We start from the raw sequence: 17521 nt of genomic DNA, 5'->3' as shown, positions 1-17521 counted from the left end.
AGCTAATTTTCTTTATTTTTTATAGAGACAAAGTTTCACTATGTTTCCAAGGCTGGTCTTGAACTCCTGGGCTCAAGCAAACCTCCCACCTTAGCCACCCAAAAGTGCTGAGATTACAGTCATGAGCCACTATGCCTGGCCCACCATCTTGAAATGTACTAATTTCACACACTCTAAAGATAGTTTTTCCATATCTATATCCTTTATTTACTCTTAAATTATTGCTTGAACTAGTTATCATTTTCTTTTCTTTTTTTGAGACAGGTTGGAGTGCAGTGGTGTGATCTCAGCTCACTGCACTGTGTCTTCTAGGTTCAAGCGATTCTTGTGCCTCAACTTCTTGAGTAGCTGGGACTACTGGCACGGGCCACCACATCGGCTTTTTTTTGTTTGTTTGTTTGAGACAGGGTTCCACTTTTATTCCTAGGCTGCAGTGCAGTGGCGCAATCTCGGCTCACTGCAACCTCCACCTCCCATGTTCAAGCGATTCTCCTGCCTCACCCTCCAGAGTATCTAGGACTACAGGCACACACCACTGTGCCCAGCTACTTTTGTTGTTATTATTTTTTTATTTTGTATTTTTTTTAGTAGAGATGGGGTTTTGCTATGTTGGACAGGTTGGTCTCGAACTCCTAACTTCAGGTGATCTGCCCACCTCAGTCTCCCAAAGTGCTGGGATTACAGGCGTGAGCCACCGCGCCCAACCCTGCCAGCTAATTTTTGTATTTTTAGTAGAGACGAGGTTTCACCATGTTAGCCAGGCTGGTTTCAAAGTCCTGGCCTCAAGTGATCCACCTGCCTCAGCCTCCCAACGTGCTTGGATTACAGTCATGAGCCACTGTGCCTGGCCACATTAGTACCACTTAATGGTTTATTTCTACTAAGTTGATTTTATAGTAAAGTTTCCCTTCATTGACCAGCATATTTTCCTTCAGTTAATGACAAGTGGATCTTTGTAATGTCACAGTTCCCAGCACACCTAAAGCCCCAATAAAAGAGACCACTCGATCGTTGTACCCTACCAGCCAAAGCTTTGCCATAAGGTCCTTAAAAGTCTTTAATCCAGGCCAGGCGCAGTGGCTCACGCCTGTAATCCCAGTACTTTGGGAGGCCGAAGCGGGCGGATCATGAGGTCAAGAGATCAAGACCATCTTGGCCAATATGGTGAAACCTGTCTCTACTAAAAATACAAAAATTAGCTGGGCGTGGTGTCATGCACCTGTAGTCCCAGCTACTCAGGAGGCTGAGGCAGGAGAACTGCTTGAACCCGGGAGGCAGAGGTTGTAGTGGGCCAAGATCCCACCCCACTGCACTCCAGCATGGCACCTGGCGACAGAGTGAGACTGTCTCAAAAAAAAATAAAAACCCAAAATCTCTAATCCAGCCCCCACAGTTTCCAGCCATGTTAGAGAAGCTCCTGTTTAATGCAGACTACTGAATCCTAAAAGGATCCACAAGAAGGACCTGCTGTCTTTAAAGGAAGACAAACAGTCCTTGACCTTCACTTAACAAAAAAAGTATTCTATATTGCACTCTGCAAAAACTAAGACTCTGAGACTCTAAGCTAGAAAACAGGCACCCTGGAATCCCAATGATTATTTCTGCTGTCCCACATATATGGCTCTAAGTACAAGGATTGGGAAAAAACAACAACGAAAACCCAAGTCTCTATGTATGTGGATGGTGTGAGGTAGCGGGGGATGAGAGTCTGGGGGTGACTACCTGCTACAGACTTGACCAAACAACTTGAGACTAAATGTCCTTAAGTTGAATACATGTCAGCCAATATTTATTATGTATGCCCTCATTTAAAAGGATATGTCTTCTAGCCTCATTATGACTAAGCAAAAGTGATTCCTGATCTTTTTTTCTAGCTCATGTCCCAGTGATCTATAGCTCCACTGTGAAGTCAGCTCTGTCTCAGCTCTGTCGCCCAGGCTGGAGTGCAGTGGCACAATCTCAGCTCACTGCAACCTCCCTCTCCCAGGTTCAAGTGATTTTCCTGCCTCAGCCTCCTAAGTAGTTGGGATTACAGGTGTGTGCCACCATGCCCAGCTAATTTTTGTATTTTTAGTGGAGACAGGGTCTTCCCATGTTGGGCAGGCTGGTATCAAACTGCTGACCTCAGGTGATCTGCCAGCCTCAGCCTCCCAAAGTGCTGAAATTACAGGCGTGAGCCACTGTGTCCGGACCAAGCCAGTTTTTAATTTTTTTTCTTGAGATGGAGTTTCACTCTTGTTACCCAGGCTGGAGTGCAATGGCGCGATCTTGGCTCACCGTAACCTTCGCCTCCTGGGTTCAGGCAATTCTCCTGCCTCAGCCTCCTGAGTAGCTGGGATTACAGGCACGCGCCACCATGCCCAGCTAATTTTTTGTATTTTTAGTAGAGACGGGATTTCACCATGTTGACCAGGATGGTCTCGATCTCTTGACCTCGTGATCCACCCGCCTCAGCCTCCCAAAGTGCTGGGATTACAGGCGTGAGCCACCATGCCCGGCCCACCAAGCCAGTTCTTGACTTAAGTTAGTGCTCAATATAAGTTTGTTGAACTGAACAATAAAAGAATGTGGATTCCATATTAAGACAAAAGTTTATCCCAGCACTTTGGGAGGATCATGATGTCAAGAGATTGAGACCATCCTGGCCAACATGGTGAAACCCTGTCTCTACTAAAACATACAAAAATTAGCAGGGCGTGGTGGTGAGTGCCTGTAGTCCCAGCTACTCGGGAGGCTGAGGCAGAAGACTTGCTTGAACCTGGAAGGCGGAGGTTGCAGTGAGCCAAGATCGTGCCACCGCACTCCAGCCTAGCACCTGGTGACAGAGCGAGACTCTGTCTCAAAAAAAAAAGACTAAAGTTTACACTTTCCCAAAAAGGACATTCATGTTTAAATGCATCGTGTTCTTCTTTATTATAGATTTAAGAACATAAACAATGTCAACAACATCCTTGGGAGTACTTAGTGGGATGACATCTGCATCCCACTGTCCATGTGCTTACCTTGAGAACCACTGACTTGGTGAATGAGCCAACACCCTGTTTCTTAAGTAAATGCTCCATTAGGGAAACCTCACTGTCAAATATATTATGTGCTGGTTTTGACTCCTAAAAATTATTTTTATTAAATAGATCAATAATTTATTATATTTCTGTCTCTGCATTTGAATAATACTCAGACACTCTCTGTCACAATTAATATTTTTAAGATGTATCTTGTAACCCCAGTGCTTTGAGAGGCAGAGGTCAGAAGATGGCTTGAGTCCAAGCATTCAAGACCAGCCTGGACAACATAGTGAGACCCTCCCTGTCTCTACAAAAAGATTTTAAAAAAATCAGTCAGGCATGGTGGTATATGCCTGTAGTCTCAGCTTCCCAAAAGGCTGAGGTGGGAAGACTGAGCCTAGGTGTTTCAGGTTATAGGGAGCTACAATCGCACCACTGTACTCCAGCATGGGTGACAGAGCAAGATCCTGTCTCTGAAAAAACAAGGTATTTCATTAACAGTTCAAAATCATGCAATCTAAACAAATCACTCCAGAAATAAAAGCTATTAACTCCCAGCTATCACAGAAAAGGCCATCTTCATAATTTAACATACAATGAACACAATCCATCTGAGTGGGGTTATAATGCCTAATCAGAATTCCCCAAACTATCCCCTGGAATGTCTGAGCTAAAGAAAAAAATTATTTTAAAAGAGTACAAACCTTGTGGTCAGAAGCTGGAGGGGAGAGGGGCGCAGCCGGGCAGGAGAAAGCATTTACTTTTCCTTCATACTTCTGTACCATTTGGACTTTGGTGTTATCGTAAGTATATATTCCTTTATGGTAACACAAAGTCCAAATGGTACACAGGTATACATTATTTTTTAAGCTTCCACATTCACTAGTAGTAGGAAAGGTCGATCCGGAGAAAGCATGCTGCTACTTCTGAAACATTTCTACTTGAAACAGGATAGTTATTACATGAAGTACTGTACACTTTAAATCTCTTCTCCTTAGCATTTGTTACCACCAGGCACCTCTGAAAAGAGAGTGGAGAAGAGTGGAACTAAGAGATCCTTCCTATAAGCCAGTGAAGAGTAGGAAGTATCTAGTGGAGGTGTCACGGGACAGTGGCAGCTGCCTAAGGTATCAAGCTTTGTGAAGAGGTGTCCTAATTTCTATTAACTGGCCTTATAGAGAAAGAACAGATTTAATCTTACATCCTGTAGCAGAAAAAAAAGGCAAGTGGGTTTCATTTTCTGAAATGCTAGCAAATATTAGAGCTAAGAAAGTATGTACAGTCTACAATCCCTTATCCACAATTCCAAAATCCAAAAACTTCTGAAAACCAAAAATTTTCTGAAATTCATTGGTGGCAAAACCTGATGTGAATTTAATTGGTGGCAAGGTCTGACCTGAACTGACATGAGACTATTTATAGTCTACCTACTTTAGACTTAGTCATAGCTTTGGCTGCTGAAATACAAATGTATTTGACTCTGACATGCTGCCCCTGATCCTGCAGGGGCATTGTATAACATATGGTAAATGCATTTTGTTAGTTTTCAAAAAAAAAAAAAAAAAAAATCTGAATTCTAAAATACATCTGGTCCTTAAGAGTTTGTGATAAGGAACAGTGAAACTAAAATTGGGTTTGTATTAAAATGATCCTGTCAACTTCCTCTAAAATATGTCATTTTTTTCTAAAAATACCTGTATATTAATTTGAACTAAGTCTTTTCCTCAAACTTATCACCATTAAAATATTCTACTTTGAATATCTATACAGATATAACTATATTATTAGTTACAATATTTTATTCCACTTCAACATTAAGTCTTATTTTAACTTCTTTCTGAAGGCAACACTGAAATCAGCCTTTGGCAGAGGGTATCAGAATGGAGTGAAGACACAAAGCTAAAAAAACAGACTTCTGCCAATGAGCTTCACCCTTCCTTTTTATGTTTAAAGAAAAAAGCATAAGATTTTCTAATGTATCAAAGAGGAATATTAATTTTAAAAGTTAACAAATCCCAATTTAAGTCATTAGAAGAATCAAAATCAAAGTCACCAAAATCCAAGAAGTTACTAAATCACAAAATAAAAGTCAAGAAATAGAACACCTACTAAAAATGAAAATTATGTATTTTAGCCTGGTAATTATATATTTTTTAGTCCCACATATCGATTTTATTATATGAGTAAATGACAAAGGAATACGGAACATACAAAACTCAAATGTGTCTCTTAGAGAAAGAAAACTATAAAGCCAGATTAAAGCAAGAACTAAGACATAAAACTACTAAGAACCTGTAATTAATTACAATGAAGGGTATTTTAGAAGATATGAAACAATAGGCGCAGAATAAACACTTTAATAAACATAAATACAACACTTGTACCTAAACAAAATAAGTTGAATTTTTTTTCCTTTTTATATACCCCAATCTCCCAGCCTCCCACCTCCTACAACACAACTAATATGCCAGAAACTCTTTAGCCAAATAGGAACCTCATTTCACAACTGGTAGCCATGAAAATCTCTTTTAATAAATGTGTGGTGCAGAAAAGAACCCCTAATTATTTGTATAAAATAAGCTCTTACAAAGTTATACTCAAACTAAAGGCTGAAAAATAACACAAAATATTCCTTAACACAACTTTTAGGCCAGGTGCAGTGGCTCATACCTGTAATCCAAGCACTTTGGGAGGCTGAAGTCGGAGGATCCCTTGAACCCAGGAGTTTGAGATCAGCCTGGACAACATAGGGAGATCCTGTCTCTAAAAAAAATTAAATCAGCCGGCATAGTAGTGTGCACCTGTGATCCCAGCTACTCAGGAGGCTGAGGTGCAAGGACTGCTTGAGTTCAGGAATTTGAGGCTGCAGGCAGTAAGGCATGATTATACCTGCACTAGAGCCTGGGTGAGAGAGTGAGATTCTGTCTCAAAAACAAAAAACTTCTGTAGCAAATTTGTGGCTAGGTTCTGGAAACAAAGGATAATGCTACTTTTACACCACTGTTTACTAAAATGTGGCTTTTACTCTCTATAAAAAAAAAATATGCGGCCATAAAAGTAGTATATATGGAATTCTAAATTAATTTAAAATAAAAATTAAAAATTTTAGTGCAAATTTCAGAATAAAAAGTCCACCTCATATGTGTGGATTTAAAAGAAAAAGAAGGCAAGGTGCAGTGGTTCATTCCTCTAATCCCAGCATTTCTGGAGGCTAAGTGGGGAGAATTGCTTGAAGCCAGGAGTTTGAGACCAGCCTGGGCAACACAGCGAGACCTCATCTCTACAAATAAAAAAACAAAAGGAAATTTTTCTGTTGTAACTTTCTTTTTAAACAAAACACAGTATTGAAAGAAAACAGCTCTCTGCTCCTCCTGTTCGAGGCTCTCTGCTCCTCCTGTTCGACAGACAGCCGTCTCTTGCCTCTCATCGCCAGCCACATCCCTGAGACACCATGGCGAAGGTGAAAGTCGGAGTCAACGGATTTGGTCGTATTGGGCGCCTGGTCACCAGGGCTGCTTTTAACTCTGGTAAAGTGGATATTGTCACCATCAACGTTCCCTTCATTGACCTCAACTACATGGTCTACATGTTCCAGTATGATTCCACCCATGGCAAATTCCACGGCACTGTCAAGGCTGAGAACAGGAAACTTGTCATCAATGGAAATCCCATCACCATCTTCCAGGAGCGAGATCCCTCCAAAATCAAGTGGGGCGATGCTGGTGCTAAGTACCTGGTGGTTCACTGGCGTCTTCACCACCATTGAGAAGGCTGGGGCTCACTTGCCGGGGGGAGCCAAAAGGGTCATCATATCTGCCCCCTCTGCTGATGCCTCCATGTTTGTGATGGGCGTGAACCATGAGAAGTATGACAACAGCCTCAAGATCGTCAGCAATGCCTCCTGCACCACCAGCTGCTTAGCGCCCTGGCCAAGGTCATCCATGACAACTTTGGTATCGTGGAAGGACTCATGACCACCGTCCACGCCATCACTGCCACCCAGAAGACCGTGGATGGCCCCTCCGGGAAACTGTGGCGTGATGGCCGTGGGGCTCTCTAGAACATCATCTCTGCCTCTACTGGCGCTATCAAGGCCGTAGGCAAGGTCATCCCTGAGCTGAACAGGAAGCTCACTGGCATGGCCTTCTGTGTCCCTACTGCCAACATGTCAGTGGTGAACCTGACCTGCCATCTAGAAAAACCTGCCAAATATGATGACATCAAGAAGGTGGTGAAGCAGGTGTCAGAGGGCCCCCTCAAGGGCATCCTGGGCTACAATGAGCACCAGGTGGTGTCCTCTGACTTCAACAGCGACACCCATTCTTCCACCTTCGATGCTGGGGCGGGCATTGCCCTCAACGACCACTTTGTCAAGCTCATTTCCTGGTATGACAATGAATTTGGCTACAGCAACAGGGTGGTGGACCTCATGTCCCACATGGCCTCCGAGGAGTAAAACCCCTGGACCACCAGCCCCAGCGAGAGCACAAGAGGAAGAGAGGCCCTCACTGCTGGGGAGTCCCTGCCACACTGAGTCCCCCACCACACTAAATTGCTCCTCCTCACAGTTTCCATGCAGACCCCTTGAAGAGGGAGGGGCCTAGGAAGCCCCACCTTGTCGTGTACCATCAATAAAGTCCCCTGTGCTCAGCCAAAAAAAAAAAAAAAAAAGAAAGAAAGAAAACAAGACAACAAAAAATTACTAAGATATATCCCGATAAAGAACATCCAGATAAAGAACAAACCAAGAGGCCAGGCACAGTGGTTCACGCCTCTAATCCCAGCACTTTAAAAGGCTATGAGGGGATCACTTGATGTCAGGAGTTTGAGACCAGACTGGCCAACATGGCGAGACCCCATCCCTACCAAAAACACAAAAATTAGCTAGGTGTGGTGGCGTATGCCTGTAGTCCCAGCTACTCAGGAGGCTGAGGCAGGAGAATCACCTGAACCTGGGAGGCAGAGATTGCAGTGACCAAGATCGCACCACTGCACTCCAGCCTGGGCAACAGAATGAGTCTATCTCAAAAAAAAACAAAAAAAAGAACAAACCACATAACTAAAAGAGTATCTACCCTATATACTCCTACCTACTGTAATGTTCACTATTCACTATAAAGGAACTGTGAGGCTGGGCGCAGTGGCTCACGCCTATAATCCCAGCACTTTGGGAGGCCGAGGCGGGTGGATCACAAGGTCAAGAGATCGAGACCATCCTGGTCAACATGGTGAAACCCCGTCTCTACTAAAAATACAAAAAAAATTAGCTGGGCATGGTGGCGCGTACCTGTAATCCCAGCTACTCAGGAGGCTGAGGCAGGAGAATTGCTTGAACCCAGGAGGTGGAGGTTGAGGTGAGCCGAGATCATGCCATTGCACTTCAGCCTGGGTAACGAGCGAAACTCTGACTCAAAAAAAAAAAAAAAGGAACTGTGAAGCTATACATTCGATTAACCAAAAAGATGAAATTAAAGAAAATAAAACCTGAAAGCCAAAAATCTAAGAATTCAATTCATAAGAATACTTTTTTAAAGTTCTTATCTTTCTGAATTGGGGGTGGGATGAGGTTAATAGGATCTGAGGGTGCTGGAAAACAAAGACTATGGAAAAAGAATTTTAACCTCTTTTCCTCCAAATAGAATTTTACCCAGTGATTAAGGTGGCAAATGATATAGTGTATATTCCAACCTACTGGGTTCTAAGGACATTATTTGGTTAATTACATAACATATCCACTGTGATGGTTAATTTTAGACATCAACTTGACTGGGTTGAGAGATGCCTAGATAGTTGGTGAAGCATTGCTTCTGGGTGTGCCTGTGAGGGTGTTTCCAGAGGAGACTGACATGTAAGTTGGGGAGTGAGAGGGACTATTGCCCTCAATGTTGGCAGGCACTACCGCATTGGCTGGGGGCCTGAATGAACAACCCAGTAGAAGAAGGGTACATTCTCTCTCTCTTCCAAAATGGGATTACCTCCTCTTCCTGCCCTTGGACATCAAAACTCCATATTCTTCAGCCTTTAGACTCCGGAATTTGCACCAGTAGCCTCTTGGGGCTCTCAGGCCTTCAGCCTTGGACTGGAAGTTACACCACTGGCTTCCTTGGATCTTTAGCCTCTCAACTTGGGCTGAGCCACGCCACCAGCTTCTTTGGTTCTCCGACTTGCAGATGGTCTACTGTGGGACTTCTCAGCCTCCATAATCACGTGAACCAATTCTCCTACTAAATCCTCTCTCATGTATCTTTTTTTTTTTTTTTTTGAGACGGAGTTTCACTCTTGTTACCCAGGCTGGAGTACAATGGTGTGATCTCGGCTCACCACAACCTCCGCCTCCTGGGTTCAAGCAATTCTCCTGCCTCAGCTTCCCGAGTAGCTGGGACTACAGGCACGCGCCACCATGCCCCGCTAATTTTTGTATTTTTAGTAGAGACAGGGTTTCACCATGTTGACCAGGATGGGCTTGATCTCTTGACCTTGTGATCCACCTGCCTCAGCCTCCCAAAGTGCTAGGATTATAGGCGTGAGCCACCGCGCCCAGCCTCATGTATCTATATGTTCTGTTGGTTCTGTCTCTCTAGAGAACTCTGACTAATACATCCAGATTCAAGGCATCTCTTTAACTAGGGCATTCGCATAAAACCCACAGTGTAAGACAAATAGAGATATGTGCTCTTGCTACTGGAATTCAACATCGCATATGAATCGCTTTTAATTAAACTTATGAAAGCATTATAAACTATACAGGTATTATAAACCAATTTTACATACTTTGTATCATGCAATGTATTTTTGACAGGGTGAACTTAGTTTCCTTATACAGAAATTAATTAGGTGATTATCATGATTTAAGAAGCTTCCATATTCCAGCCTGGGCAACATGGTGAAACCTCATCTCTAGAAAATATACAAAAATTAGCTGGGCACGGTGGCATGCCCCTGTAGTCCCAGCAACTCAGGAAACTGACGTAGGAGAATCACTTGAACCTTGGAGGTTGAAGCTGTAGTGAGATGAAATCATGCCACTGCACTCCAGCTCAGTGACAGAGTGAAACGCTGACTCAAAAAAAAATTTAAAAAGAAAGGAAAAGAAGCTTCCACAGTTAAGAGTGCAATGTAGTAAGCAGAAATGTACAAAAGTATTCAAATATTGTTAAGTTTATAATCAAGTTGGAGAGAGATTATATAAAAACAAGCTTTCTTAAATACTTCAGTTCAAATTTTAAATATAAATAACAATATTTCTAGCAAATATAAAAAAACATTCAAACTGAAGTTATTTTTCAAGATGCACACCCCTAAGAAGTTTTATCCTTATCTTAACCAGGTTGCCAGTGAAAATATTTCAACTCTGTTTCCAAACTACTTTATGAATCACACAAGGAAATCTGCCTTATTACACTGAGCTCATTTCGGACCCCAAACAGTATGTTCCAAATGAGAAACCAATTATCCAGAGCTGAAAACTTATTCCTGGTTGCTCCTCAAAATCAAATCCAGCCTGAAAGAAGGAAGATTTTCCCCTTATGGAAATTCCAAAGCGTATCTCATACTCTGGAAGCAATCCCTAAAGAATCCCTCAGATATTTTGAGAAAAGGCAAGACTTCTGCTTCGAGAAAAGACGAAGTAACGAGAACAAGATTTATCCTAATACCTGAAACAACTAAGAAACCGGACAAAATATATAAAACAATTTTTAAGCTACTGGCCACCAGACAGCATAGGACAGTGATGTGATCCCTGAGACATGACAAACAAAGGTGCCCCCTACAGTTGGCCTAGCTTGCTGCCTAGGAAAGTTTCCCAGTCACAGGACAGGGAGGGAAACCCAGGGAGAACTCAGAGAATTACCTTTAGTTGAGGAGACAGAGCTAGCTTCTGAAAAGGCCAAGGAATCAGAATTTGCAGTGTACAGCGGTACTAAGAGAGGAAAGAGTTGCACAGAGAAAGAACTCCAGAGATCCGCAGGAGACCCTCTGAGTATTCAGATGAGTTAGAGAACAGCATGTTTATGTGAGAAAACTGCCCTAAGGTGGGGAAATTAACTACTTAAAATGATTACAAGAAACAATCTTTGGAACTGACATGGGGCCAGGAATTGTGTCTAGTGTCAAAAGATAGCGTAAAAACCATCATTCATGAGGCACTAAGTAGAAGAGTCAGAAGATTCAGTTGCTTCAGGAGTGAAGAACATTAAAGTACTGCTCCGGTTCCATCTAACAGAGCTTAAAGGCAACACCGAAATGGATCAAACAGTGTCGATCCAGAACAAAGCTCAATAATATTTACAGGGCCGGACACGGTGGCTCACGCCTGTAATCCCAGCATTTTGGGAGGCTGAGGCGGGTCGATCACGAGGTCAAGAGATAGAGACCATCCTGGTCAACATGGTGAAACCCCATCTCTACTAAAAATACAAAAAATTAGCTGGGCATGGTGGCACGTGCCTGTAATCCCAGCTACTCAGGAGGCTGAGGCAGGAGAATTGCCTGAACCCAGGAGGCGGAGGTTGCAGTGAGCCGAGATCGCACCATTGCACTCCAGCTTGGGTAACAAGAGCGAAACTCCGTCTCAAAAAAAAAAAAAATAATAATAATAATAATATTTACAGAGATACAAAAAGATCCACCATCCAATAATATAAAACTTACAGTTTAGCATCCAATAAAAATTACCAGACATGAACTGTATGCCAACAAATTAGAAAACCTAGATGAAATAGACAAATTCTTAGAAAGACACAAATTACCAAAACTGAATTTATAAGAAACAGAAAATCTAAATAGGCCTATAATAATCTGAATTAATAATAATAATAAAATTCATATAAAGCAAAGCCCAGTGCCAGGAGAGATAGCTTATGGCTGTAGTTCTAATGATTTGGGAGGACTGCTTGAGGCCAGGAGTTTAAGACCAGCCTGGGCAAAACAGCAAAACTCCACCTCTACAAAAACAAAATAATTAGCTGGGTGTGGTGGTACATGCCTATAGTCTTAGCTACTTGGAAGGCTGAGGCAGGAGGATCACTTGAGCCTAGGAGTTCAAGGTTACAGTACAATGGCTAAGATCCTGTCACTGCACTCCAGCCTAGGCAACAGAGCTCACTGCAGAATTCTACCAAGTATTTAAAGAAAAATTAATATCAATTCTTTTTTTTTTTTTTTGAGACGGAGTTTCGCTCTTGTTACCCAGGCTGGAGTGCAATGGTGCGATCTCGGCTCACCGCAACCTCCACCTCCTGGGTTCAGGCAATTCTCCTGCCTCAATCTCCAGAGTGACTGGGATTACAGGAACGCGCCACCAAGCCCAGCTAATTTTTTGTATTTTTAGTAGAGACGGGGTTTCACCATGTTGACCAGGATGGTCTCGATCTCTTGACCTTGTGATCCACCCGCCTCGGCCTCCCAAAGTGCTGGGATTACAGGAGTGAGCCACCGCGCTCGGCCTAATATCAATTCTTTACAAATTCTCCCTCTGCCCCCACTCCCAAAAAAAGAAGGAAACACTTTTCCAATTCAATCTATGAGAACAGTATTACCCTAATACCAAACTAGAAAAAGACACCACAAGAAAAAACACACACAAACAAAAACAATACTATAGACCAATATCTCTTATGAACATGCATGTGAAAATCTTTAACAAAATATACTAGCAAGTCAAATATAGCAATCTATAAAAAGGATTCTAGGTTGGGTACAGTGGCTCATGCCTGTAATCCCAGCACTTTGGGAGGCCGAGGTGGGCAGATCACCTGAGGTAAAGAGTTTGAGACCAGCCTGGCGAACATGGAGAAATCCCGTCTCTACTAAAAATACAAAAATCAGCCGGGCGCGGTGGCTCACGCCTGTAATCCTAGCATTTTGGGAGGCCGAGGCGGGTGGATCACAAGGTCAAGAGATCGAGACCGTCCTGGTCAACACGGTGAAACCCCGTCTCTACTAAAAATAATTAGCTGGGCATAGTGGCGCGTGCCTATAATCCCAGCTACTCAGGAGGCTGAGGCAGGAGAATTGCCTGAACCCAGGAGGGAGAGGTTGTGGTGAGCCGAGATCGCGCCATTGCACTCCAGCCTGGGTAACAAGAGCGAAACTCCGTCTCAAAAAAAAAAAAAAAATAAGAAAGAAAGATAAAAAAAAAAAAAAAAATTAGTTGGGTGTGGTGGCATGTGCCTGTAATCCCACCTACTCAGGAGGCTGAGGCAGGAGAACTGCTTGAACCCAGTAGGCAGAGGTTGCAGTGAGCAGAGATTATGCCACTGCAACAGAGCACCACCCTGTCTCAAACAAACAAACAAAAAAAAATAGGATTATACACCATGACCAAGTGGGATTTATCCCAGGAATGCAAAGTTAGTTTAATATCCAAAAATCAATGTGATATACCACATCAGTAGAATAAATGACAAAGACTACATGATCATCTCAATAGAAACAGCAAAAGCATTTAACAAAATTCAATACACTTTCATGATAAAAATGCACAGAAAACTAGGAATAAAAAGGAACTTCTTTGACCGATATAAAGGCCATCTTAAAAAAAAAAAAAAAGGGACAGGTATCGTGGTTCATGCCTGTAATCTCAGCACTGTGGGAGGCCAAGGTGGGTAGATAATCTGAGATAAAGGTTTGAGACCAGCCTGGACAACGTGGTGAAATCCTGTCTCTACTAAAAGTACAAAAATTAGCTGGGCGTGGTGGTGTGTGCCTGTAATCCTGGATGCTCTGGATGGTGAGGCAGGAGAATCGCTTGAACCTGGGAGGTGGAGGTTGCAGTGAGCCGAGATCGTGCCACTGCATTCCAGCCTGGGTGACAGAGCAAGACTCTATCTCAAAAAAAAAGAAAAAAAAAAAAGCTAACCTCATACTAAGTGGGAAATGACTGAAAATCAAAGTGGTTTCCTGAGACCAAAAACAAGATAAATATCCAGGCTTGCCACGTAAAATGCATTAACAATAATACAAAGCTGGGAGTAGTGGTGAAATGGAGACATACAGTTGTAAAAAGTTCTTTTTTTTTTCGAGAGAGTCTCGCTGTGCTGCCCAGGCTGGAGTGCAATGGCACAATCTTGGCTCACTGTACCCTCTGCCTCCTGGGTTCAAGCGATTCCCCTGCCTCAGCCTCCTGAGTAGCTGGGATTATAAGTGCATGCCACCATGCTGGCTAATTTTTGTATTTTTAGCAGAGACAGGGTTTCACCATGTTGGCCAGGCTGGTCTCAAACTCCTGACCTTGTGATCCACCCACCTTGGCCTCCCAAAGTGCTGAGATTACAGGCGTGAGCTACCGTGCCCAGCCTAGCTGTAAAGTTCTTACAAGGAAAGTGACACCCTACTATTTTAAGATAGACTATGGTAAGTAAAAGATGCATATTTTAAATCACTAAAATAACACACAAAGAAATACAGCTAATTAACCACAAAAGATAAAATGAAATTTTAAAATACTTAGGGAGGCAGAAAAAGAAGAAAAACAAAAAATATATGGAACTAATAGAAAACAAATAGCAAGATAATAAGTTTAAGCCACACCATATCAATATCACATTAAATGGCAATGATCTGAACAAAGATTGTAAAATCATATTATTCTTTAAAAAGCAAGACCTAGGCTGGGCATGATAGCTCATGCCTGTAATCCCAGCATGTTGGGAGGCTGTGGTGGGCAGACCACCTGAGGTCAGGCATTTGAGACCAGTCTGGTCAACATGGTGAAACCCTGTCTCTACTAAAAACACAAAAAGTAGTCGAGTGTGGTGGTCAGTGCCTGTAATCCCAGCTACTCAGGAGGCTTAGGCAGGAAAATCGCTTAAACTCAGGAGGCAGAGGTTGCAGTGAGCCAAGATTGTGCCACTGCACTACAGCCTGAGCAACAGAGTGAGACTCTGTCTCAAAAAAAAAAAAAAAACAAAAAAAAAACCCCAACTGTATGCTGCCAACAAGGCTACTTTAAAAACAAAAGAACAAATTTATTTTAAAATGGGAAAAAAATATGCCAGGCTAACATTAATTAAAAGAAAGCAGGAGTGGCTATAGTCATATCAGAAAAAGTAAATTTCAATGCAAAAAATGTTACCAGAAATAAAGTGGTTCATTTCATATGGCCAGAGAGTTTAATTCATCAAGAGGTCATTATAGTTCTAAACATTCATGCAGCTAACAACAATATACATGAAGTGAAAACACAGAACTGTAAGGAGAAATGGACAGGTCCATAATTGTAGTCAGAAATTTCAACACCCTTTCTCAATAATTGATAGAGCAAGTAGACAGAAAATTAGTAAAGACATAGAAAACTTGAACAACACTACCAACCAACTTGACCTAATTGACATTTATAAAATATTAAATCCAGGTTGGACACAGTGGCTCATGCCTGTAATCCCTGCACTTTGGGAGCCCGAGGTGGGTGGATCACCTGAAGTTAGGAGTTCAAGACCAGCCTGGCCAACATGGTAAAACCCCGTCTCTAGTAAAAATACAAAAAAAGAAAAAAATTTGCTAGGTGTGGTGGTGGACACCTGTAATCCTAGCCAAATAGGAGGCTGAGGCAGAAAAATCTCTTGAACCCGGGAGGTGGAGGTTGCAGTAAGCCAAGATCATGCCATTGCACTCCAGCCTGGGCAACAAGAGTGCAACCCCTTCTCAAAAAAAAAAAAAAAAAAAAAAAAAAATTAAATCCAACAACAGCAGACATATATTCCTTTCAAATGCAAAAATAATATTTACCTAGATTTGGTTCAATTCATTCACTTCAGAGGACAAAAGAAAAAAGAAAAAGAAAATTACCTAGATAGACCATATTCTGTACCATAAAACAAATCTCAATACATTTTAAAGGATTCAGTTATACAAAGTGTACCAAAAAGAATTCAGATAGCATAACCGGAGGCTACTACCCTTAGAAAAGCCTGTTTGCAAAGGTTGGCTCTTGGGTGGTATCTGGGAACTTAAATTTCAGGAATGTTTCCACCATTCTAATTGATGAGGGTGGTTTACTGTACCTAACTCTACATACCATGAGGTTTTTATGGAATACCTGTTTTCCTACCGGGAGCCTGAAATTTTGGTACATGCTAGGTAGAGGGTACCTACATAACTAACTCCTAATAAAAAGCCTAGATTCCTAGGCTCAGGCAAGCTTTCCTGGTAGACGACACTTCACACATATTGTTACCACTTGTTCCTGGAGGAATTAAGTGTGTCCTGTATGTTCTACCGGGAAAAGACTCTTGGAAGCTTGTACGTGGGCACCCAGTTATTAACAGTACCTTTTTCCTTTTAATTTTGCACTGCATTTTTCACTGAAATAAATCTTATTCATGAGTATGACTATATGCTGGGCCCCATGAGTTCTCCTAGTTAATCACTAAACCTGGTCTTGGGGACCTCAGAAACACAAAGTATATTCTTTGGTACAATAAAATTAAAGTAGAAATCAATAACAGAAAGATATGTAGAAGCCTCCAAGTATTTGGAAATCAAATAACACTTCTAAATAATCTATAGGTTGGCTGGGCATGGTGGCTCACGCCTGTAATCCTAGCTCTTTGGGAGGCTAAGGTGGGCCAACATGGTGAAACCCCATCTCTAATAAATTAATTTACAAAAATTAGCCATGCATGGTAGCACACACCTGAACTCAGGAAGTAGAGGTTGCAGTGAGTGGAGATTGTGCCACTGCACTTTAAGCTGGGCAACAAAATGAGCCTTTGCATCTTAAAGAAAAAAAAAAAAGGGTCCTACGCAGTTTTTATGATAGACTTTTTTTGTTAAATTAAAAAAAAAAAAAACCAGTAGGGTGGTGGTGGTAAAAAAATAAATAATTTTAAAAAACAAACAAACAAAAAAAAACCAAAAGTGAATCTGGTTCTTTGAGAAGAATAATAAAATTAATACATCCCTAGCCAGCAAGATAGACAAAAACAGAAAAAAACAAATTGCTAATTATCAGAAATGAGAGGGGCAATATCAGTACAGACTGTATTGGTGCTTAAAGGATAGTAAAGGAATATTACAACTTTATGCCAATGAATTCGACAACTTAGGTGAAATGAATGAATTCCTTGCCAGAGCCCACTGAAGATACAATGCCCAGTAGCATCACAACTACTAATAATTTGAATTCGTAGTTAAAAAGTTTCCCACAAAAAAAAAGCACCATGCCAAGATGGTTTCACTATGGAATCCTACCAAACATGTAAGGAAGAAATAATATCAGTTCTTCATAAAAAAAAATCTTCTAGAAAACTGAAGAGAGTAATTCCTAACTCACTATAGGATCAGTCCAGTATTATCCTGATACTAAAACTAGACAGACATTACAAGAAAACTACAGACCCAGCTGGCGCGGTAGCTTACGCCTGTAATCCCAGCACTTTGGGAGGCCGAGGCAGGCAGATCACGGGGTCAAGAGATCAAGACCATCCTGGCCAACATGGTGAAACCCCGTCTCTACTGAAAATACAAAAATAAGCTGGGTGTGTAGTCCCAGCTACTCGGGAGGCTGAGGCAGG

At 41.9% G+C, this 17521-nt stretch overlaps 1 protein-coding gene and 1 pseudogene across 4 annotated transcripts in view; one reads left to right on the top strand and one right to left on the bottom strand.

Annotated features, from left to right (window-relative positions):
* The window catches only part of TNRC6B (trinucleotide repeat containing adaptor 6B), a 291478-nt gene that overhangs the window by 257598 nt on the left and 16359 nt on the right, over positions 1–17521 (bottom strand). The window lies entirely within an intron of this gene.
* On the top strand, positions 6583–7496 carry LOC135271248 (glyceraldehyde-3-phosphate dehydrogenase-like; annotated as a pseudogene).

Source organism: Aotus nancymaae, unplaced genomic scaffold, assembly GCF_030222135.1.
Source record: "Aotus nancymaae isolate 86718 unplaced genomic scaffold, 86718_ANA_hifiasm-v0.15.2.pri h1tg000076l, whole genome shotgun sequence".
Taxonomy (NCBI): domain Eukaryota; kingdom Metazoa; phylum Chordata; class Mammalia; order Primates; family Aotidae; genus Aotus; species Aotus nancymaae.
This window is presented reverse-complemented; position numbering and strand designations above follow the sequence as displayed.